Consider the following 8,075-nt stretch of genomic DNA (forward strand, 5'->3'; position numbering starts at 1 on the left):
CATGGTTGTGTGTGTTGAGAAGGGCTATTGGCCGCTACACCACGTTCTTCGTGTAAAATTGCCATGATTTAGACAGCAATGAGTCCTGTTTGGGTTCAAATGCAACCATCCTCACCATGCTGGCTGCTCATTTAGCGTGCATACATGTTTCATAGAGATACACTTTATTTTCATGGTTGGTTTAGCTTTTTGTGACTGATGCAAGTCTCTCAGTTCTGTATGCTTGCTTGTTGTTTTGTATTTGCAGTGATGCGGAGGGACGCTGAAGACGGTTTGTGGGATTTTAAAAACGGTTTCCATCCTGAGGGCAGATGCGTTGGGTACCAGTGAGAATGCATCTGAAGAAGAACCTTACCAACTCTGCCGCAAAGCTCTCAAAGGAGAACAAACCCACTGTTGCCATAAATATACTGTATGTGCTTAAGGAAACGTATACCACATTCCACATCCGGATAATCCCAGAAGCAAGCAATAGCCGGGAACTGAAGTGAAAGATAAATATTTGATTGCCCAATTTCCCAACAGATGTGGCTGAGTTGGCCAATGAATGCAAATACTAATTTCCTAGCTCTCCAGCAGGGCTCGTAGCTTTGCAAGGTTGAGTCCCTAATTGAAACCAGGATTGGAATCTCAGCATATGCATACATGTTTTGTCTGTTGCCTCTGAAGCTAAGCCTGGCCCATCTCTGACACAGCATTGTCTTCACTGGAGGCAACACAAGTGGAATGGCCTTGCAGCCTCTGGCTATTCATGTGCTGATTGCATTTTGCAGTTGTTGAGTGGGTGGATATTTATCTGTGACGCACTGCAGTTGAGTACATCAGCAATCTAGGTGGTACTATTTGGCCATCAGTGACCAAGTTTGCTTTCCCAATATTCTCCAAAAACATGTGGTTGTGTGTGTGTGTGTGTGTGTGTGTGTGTGTGTGTGTGTGTGTGTGTGTGTGTGTGTGTGTGTGTGTGTGTGTGTGTGTGTTAAAGACAGATGATGCTGAACTTACTTAATGTACTGCATATCTTATTTCATTTACTGCTGTCGTTGCTCAACTTATATCCATTCCTCAGGTGAAATTGAGCTTTCATTCATCACTTTAGTTTGTGCATCCAGACTATGAGCACTCTGAAGCGTCTTAAAGCAGCCAATTTCATACACATTGATTTCCGTTGTTAGATGCTGCCACAGTCTACCCTTTCAAACTTAGAGTCCCTTTCCTGGTAGTAGTATTCATATGGTTTAAACTACTCATAGGCACTAGTGTAAAAGGCCAGTTGCATATTAAATTAATGTATTCATGAACATGTACCATTTTTACATGCTATTAGCTCCAAAGTCTATCATTTTTCAAGGCACCGTGAGTTCAGGTGTGCTTTTATATATATATAAAAAACATATTTGGATGTTTAGAGCAGCAGGGATTTAAAAAACTACTTAGTTTTTGCTTTTGCCAAACGTGTTTCTTTTTAGGTGTACAATCAAGCCACTGTGATAGAATGTGCCAGCAAAGTCTGAGTGCAGCTGATAAAAGTGCAATATCACAGAAGGGCCTCAACCAGCCTCACATTCCAGCGGTCCATTTCCAAGCAATAATCCTACCAGCAAGTAAGTCTAGTCCAGTAAGTGACGTGAACAGGGGAACAGGGGACTGAAAGAATCACTGACATTACATGAGCAATGTCTAGAATGGGAGTTCCTCTTTGACCAGAACTGACATGAAGATGACGGAAAGTATAAAAACTGTCTGTCTTGAAAACACACTATACAGGGAACTGTTTTAAAATCCCTGGCAGGTTGGAATTGAGGTATTTGAGCTGAACTGCAATGAATGTGATCCTTCCCTCATCTTTGTTGACTCCCACATGTGTACATTTTTCTCTTCCTTTGGCAGTGTCCATATGGTAGTCGATATGTTCATTTGAAAAACTTCACAGCGGGTTTCCAGTGCTTTATTAAATGCAGTCATCTCTGACGCAAGTTGCAAGATCACAAAGGCAAAATTCACAGGCTGTAGGCATTCCTCTGGCAAGACTGAAGCTAGATACTGGGAGCCAGTGGACCAAAATAACAGCACAATATGTAAATAGCCAGGTGGAAGACCAGATTTGTTGCCATTGGTTACATTATGTACCCTCTACCATACCACGAGACAAGTTGTGTTTTGGAAATCAGCATCAGTTCATCGTAGTGCAGTGTACAAACCAAAACCACTATTTACCATCTTACTCTTACTGCAAAAGCCCAAACCAGTATTCACCTACTGTTGTTCGTGTTTTTAGCTTGATAATAACTGTGGAGCCTTCAAGGGTGAAATTGACATGTCAGTTATGCCATACTGGTCTCATTGTCTCTGGTTCACAAAAGGAGTTGGAGGATTGTCTCTTATTCCATCGTAGTCATTTTCTATTCAAAGGAAGTATATTGTAGATAGTTATTTCTGGTCACTGGCATTCTTTTGCATGACTGATTGTGTGCTGCAGTGAGGCAAAGACTTTTATGTATGACTACTGGCAAAGAGTTGAGTACAACCTGCCTCAGGAGCTGCTGATCCAGTTCTACACTGCAGTCATCGAGTCTGTTCTCTGCACTCGCATAACTGTCTGGTTTGGATCGGCCACCAAACTGGATAGGAATAGACTCCAACGGACAGTCAGGTCTGCAGAAAAGATCATTGGTGCCGACCTGCCCACCATCCAAGACTTGTACACCTCCAGAGTCAGGAAATGGGCAGGGGAAATCACTGCAGACCCCTCACATCCTCGACTTAACTTATTTCAACTTCTCCCCTCTGGTAGGCGCTACAGAACACTGTTCGCCAAAACCCCAGACACAGAAACCGTTTCTTCCCCCTCGCCGTCTCACTAATGAACAGCTAACTCACTGTGGCACTGTGCAATAACCCTGGATCACCAAAACAACCACTGTACAATTACACCTACAAATCATATTTTTCATATTTATTTATTTTACTCACAAATACGAAATGTATATAGTACAAATACAGGCTGTATACAGTATATACTGTACTTCATACGTCATTCTCTTACCATTTAATATTTACCTCTGCACTTATTGCACTCTCCACTTCTTTGCACTACTTGTTGTGTTTACAGTTCACAGCTCCTGTATATAGCCATTCCTCCCTGTATGTATTTCTTAGATTTCTTAGACCTTTTTGCTGTTGTGTTGTATATTTTGTGTAAGTTAAATTGAGTCAAAGTCCTTGTTTGTGCAAATTTACTATTTCAGTAGATTAGATTGTGAGTGAGTTATTTCAGTAGATTAGATTTAGAGTGAGGTATTTCAGTAGATAAGTACATTTCACCTTTACTGCATCGACATCACATGCAAGGTGAAACACAGAGCTTGACAGATGTTTCCAAATTGACCAATGCTTTCCCATCACAGGCCTACTCGTTTTCTAATCAATAGCTCCTGCTTCAAAGAGCCAGGCGAGATGGCATTAGGAGTGCAAATGCCTAGGGGGATGGCGATGAGGTGCTGCATTCTAGACCATCTATGTCAATCACATCGTGAGCAGAATGGACCATGGACCATTACAGGAGACACACATTAATGAGCTCGCTGTCACACATGCTGGGAAACCTCTCAGGGACAGGTTGCTGTAGACTTAGAACATGGACAGGAGATAAAATGCAGATGTAGTGTTTCGCTATCAGCAAACAAGAGAGTGACTGGCTTCAAAGCAATGAACTCATCCGTATTTCCTGTGCCTTCCTTGTAGAATTATCTATTTTTGATACCCTGAAGCATTCTTAGAGGAACCATTATGACACATGCTAGACATTAGTCCTGTCCTAGCTTCTTTACACTGGCTTCCTGTTACCTTTAGAATTGACTTCAAGGTCCTCCTCCTCACATACAAAGCTCTAAATGGACAAGGACCTAGCTACATTGAACTATTTTACTAACTACACACCAGCTAGAACACTGCGATCATCAGATACAGGTCTATTACAGGTCACCAGAAGCAGTCATAAGAAGATTGGCGATGCAGCCTTTGTCAACTACGCCCCAAAATTATGGAACACATTACCCATTAATATTAGGGAAGCAAACACGCTAGACACTTTCAAAAAGCAGCTTAAAACCTATCTTTTTACCAAAGCATTTTTGATAGGTGAAAATTCACCCTATTTACCTCAGGACTCCGGAGCTGCATATAAGTATATTTATTAGACAAACAACAATTGCAATTGGGCTCACTCACAAAACAAGTATGAAAGTGAAGCCCTGATAAACACATCGCACAAGGTTTATATAGACAGAAGTTGAGCGTTCAGCGAGATAACCACGTGGTGGATTTCTGATATCCGAGGCAAGGATGGAAGTTTTGCAAGGTCGGAAGAAGCACAGTTCGAACCTTCTTATCACTTCTGGTCTAAACATGCTCTTGTACATGTGCAGACTAAGTGGCACCTAATATTCTAAGTTACACACACGCAGAAACACAGAAAAGCCATGTTCCTGCTTACATAAGTACATGATTCATATAAGGTAATTAATAATACAAGGCACTTGATTATTATATTCTTAAGTCATTAACAGTGTTTGGAAATTATCTCCATCAGTCCCTCCTTTTATCCGTTTCAATGGATAATTCAAAATCACAATCACAATCACAAACCATCTTTCTTAATTCGTCAATTATCAATTTCAATGGATAACTTCAAAATCATCACTCTGAGCTTAATCACATGGATTTTCGGAACAGAGATCATTTACTTAACATCACTCCATAAGTTAATCATTTAAAATGTCCTCATATTTCTTATCACACATTTGTATACTTTGCATTTGTAGGCCAACATAGTGGGTGTCGACTGTGTGTGTGTCATTAGCTCGCCTAGGCTTCAGATAACATTCGAACAAGGTTTCTTTGCTGTGTCCTTGAAGGCCCTGTTCCCCATCAGGCATTCTGTTGGACAACTTTTTGCATCTTTTGTAGGATCAGATCTAAGTCTTTCCCATCTCGGGTGTTATCAGGGACATATGTGCAACATTGGTCAGTACCAAGCATGACACAAATGCCTCCATTCATGGCAGTGAGAATTTCAAGCACGGTTGTGTTTTGCCGCGTTAAACCTGGAGTTGGCATGTAGTTCTTCTCTGATCTTTTGTAGTCCGTCTCTGGTCAGGTTCTGGAACTTCATCTCAGCGTAGTAAAGGAAGTTAATCCAATCTGTGTGTGCTCCGATGACGCACCAGGGGCAGAGGGTAGATGCCAGGCCATTGGCTGCTGGGTTCAAGGCTTTGTAGTGGTCTGGAATGCCTCAGGGAATGCCCAGGCCATCGGACCAGATCCCGCTGTCATCCCCTGCTTCTCTCATCCCTCGTACGGAATGAATTGGAACGTTCCTCAGGTACTGGTGAGTCTTGGACCTGAGGGAAATCTGAAAAGGTTGTACCAACATTGTTCTAGCACAAGGCCCAGACCAACCCACAGGTAGTGTAGCTCTTAATTCACCATCCCCACTTATCAGCTATGGCTATATCCTGTACTTCAAGAAGTCTGTCATTCAAACACATCCCCGCTATTTTACATTCAGTGGAAGTATTTAACTGTATTTCTTTCCCATTATCTATCACATTTTACATTGTCCAGTGTCCTAGGTGTGGATCGTTCTTTTCCCCAGGTTTTAAATAGCATTCAAACAGAGCATCTTTTCTAATAATGTGTGGAGGTGGGGCAACATTGTCTGGCATGTAGGGTCAGTTAAAATGTGAACAGTCATGCTGTATAGCTGTATCATTAAACGCCCTATTTCCCATCATCAGCAAACATTCTGCAGAACACATTGGCTGTTGTATGTAGTTACATTGGGCAGGAAGATATGAACATTCTTTTCTACGACACGAGGTGTCCGCTGGATGGCACATCTCACACGTGCACTTGATAACTAAGAGTAAGTTGACATGTTTCTTCCAGGCTTCAGTTTCTCTAAATTCTTTGTCGCAGTGATCTATGTCATAAGGTACAGAGGTTGCCAGGAGTGGTTTGGTCGGCACCCTGGGCCCTGCACAGACTAAACAGACTAAACTAACTTGTGGTACTTGCGTTCTGACGGTCTGATTTACCCATTTCCATCACGGATGATCTTTAGCCAGGCCCCATCGTGGATATTCGTCCAGGGCCTGTGTTTGCTGTATCATTCATAAGTATGTTACTAGAACAACAATGTAAAATCGTACAGTCGTTGCTAAGAGTCCCCCACATCCTTTGGCCCACTTTTTGGTAACCTCCCATGACTTTGCAGAGGAAGAGACCTCTCACTTCACAATTTCCACTAGGTTCTAATCCCCCAGGACAGTACTGTATCTTCTGCCAGCGGTTGAGACGAATAGAATCTAAACATCTAAACCCCTTTGTAGGCTGGTCTTCTGTCACAGTGGGCACACCCTGGAAACAGCAAAGAAAGATGATCTTTATTCCTCTGCCTCAGCCGTGTGCAGGCTTACCCGTTTGCATTGAGCCAGAAGTATCCACGTGGCTCTATCAGCTATTTTGACTGCGGTAGGTGTTGACAGTAGCACTTGTTATGGTCTGTCCCACTTGGGCGAATGGCAGTGTTTTCTTTTGAGGCTGTTGATTAGGACCCAATCTCCCGGTCCAACCTTGAATTCAGCCTCACAGTGTTCCTGTGTAGGGGAGAGAAGTCTGAGAGCATTTAGTTTCGACATCATCTTTGACATAAATTCTGCAAATGTATATTCAATCTCTTTGTCTGTTTCAGCAAATAGTTTGAGAGTTTAGGCAGTGTAGATTCTTCCATACATCATTTCAAACAGTGATAACAACATGCATGCTTAATTTCACTAATTTCACTCTTGGATTCTCAATTAACTTTTAATAGTTTGGTTCATTCTTTTCTACCAGTCCTGCTGACTGGGGGTTGTATGAACAATGGCTGTCTATGGCTAGACAATATTTCTTTCTTTCGTTGGGATTTAACTCAATAAAATCAATAATGAATGATTAAACATCTTTCTCATGAAATATAAATAAGAAGTATAAATATATGCTTACTATCCCCACTTATTGAGGCATGTTTTTACCATGGCTCAATATTACAGCATATCTTTTAGTATTGTAAAATCTAATGCTTCAATTGTGTACGTGTCAGATGGTTGTTGTAGTGCGGCCTGGTTAGTGGCCTTGTCTGCTTTGTGGTTTCCCAATGAAACCGGGTGTTTGCATGTGTGCGCAATCAGTTCAATTAGTTCCGCTGCTTGTGCAGAATAGTGTGGAAGTAGTGGCTATGCGTTCAATGTTTATTTGCTTGAACCATCAACAAACAATAGTTAAATCAGCTTTTGGAAAAGGCATATCTTGTAGGTCAGCTCTGGCTGCCATAGTTTTATCTGTTCTCTGCTGTAAGTAAAAGTGTAACTGGGTTAAATGTCACGCAGCGCTCAATATTGATACGAGGCTGAGTGAGCAAACAAAAAATAAAAATTTAAAAGAAATAAGTAACTTTCAGTGTAAGTGTCTGTTTAGTACAATAGGAGCAGAGGCCTGCAGCCACTACTGCTTGTAAACATTCAGACATTGCTTGGGCTACTGGATCTAGCCGTGTTGAATAGTATGCCACTGGTATCAACTTTAAGTCCCCACTTATCCATTAACACAGATGTTATATAACCTTTTTTTCTTTTTTTTTTACAGTCTACAGTCTGTACGAATGGCTTTGTCATGTCCTGGATGTGCTAAGACATACTTTATTTCTTTGTCTGTGGCTGTGGTGCTTTTTAAAGATCAGGGTATGTTGTTTACAGGTCTTCTTATCTGGAGGAACAGCATATTCTTTTGAGCCAGCACTCAACCCCCACCCAGTCTGTGTTAGTCCAATGCATCAGTCTAGCAGTGTTAATTTCGTTGACGAAAACTATGACGAAAAATATTCGTTAACGACCTTTTTCCCGGGACTAAGACGAGACTAAGACGTGACGAAAACGGATCTTTATAAATAAAAACTATGACTAAATCTATTTTAACTTTCGTTGACGAGACGAGACGAGACCAAAATGTTGGTGGTTGACTAAGTCACAATAGTTTTT

This window comes from Clupea harengus, chromosome 3 (assembly GCF_900700415.2).
Source record: "Clupea harengus chromosome 3, Ch_v2.0.2, whole genome shotgun sequence".
Taxonomy (NCBI): Eukaryota; Metazoa; Chordata; class Actinopteri; order Clupeiformes; family Clupeidae; genus Clupea; species Clupea harengus.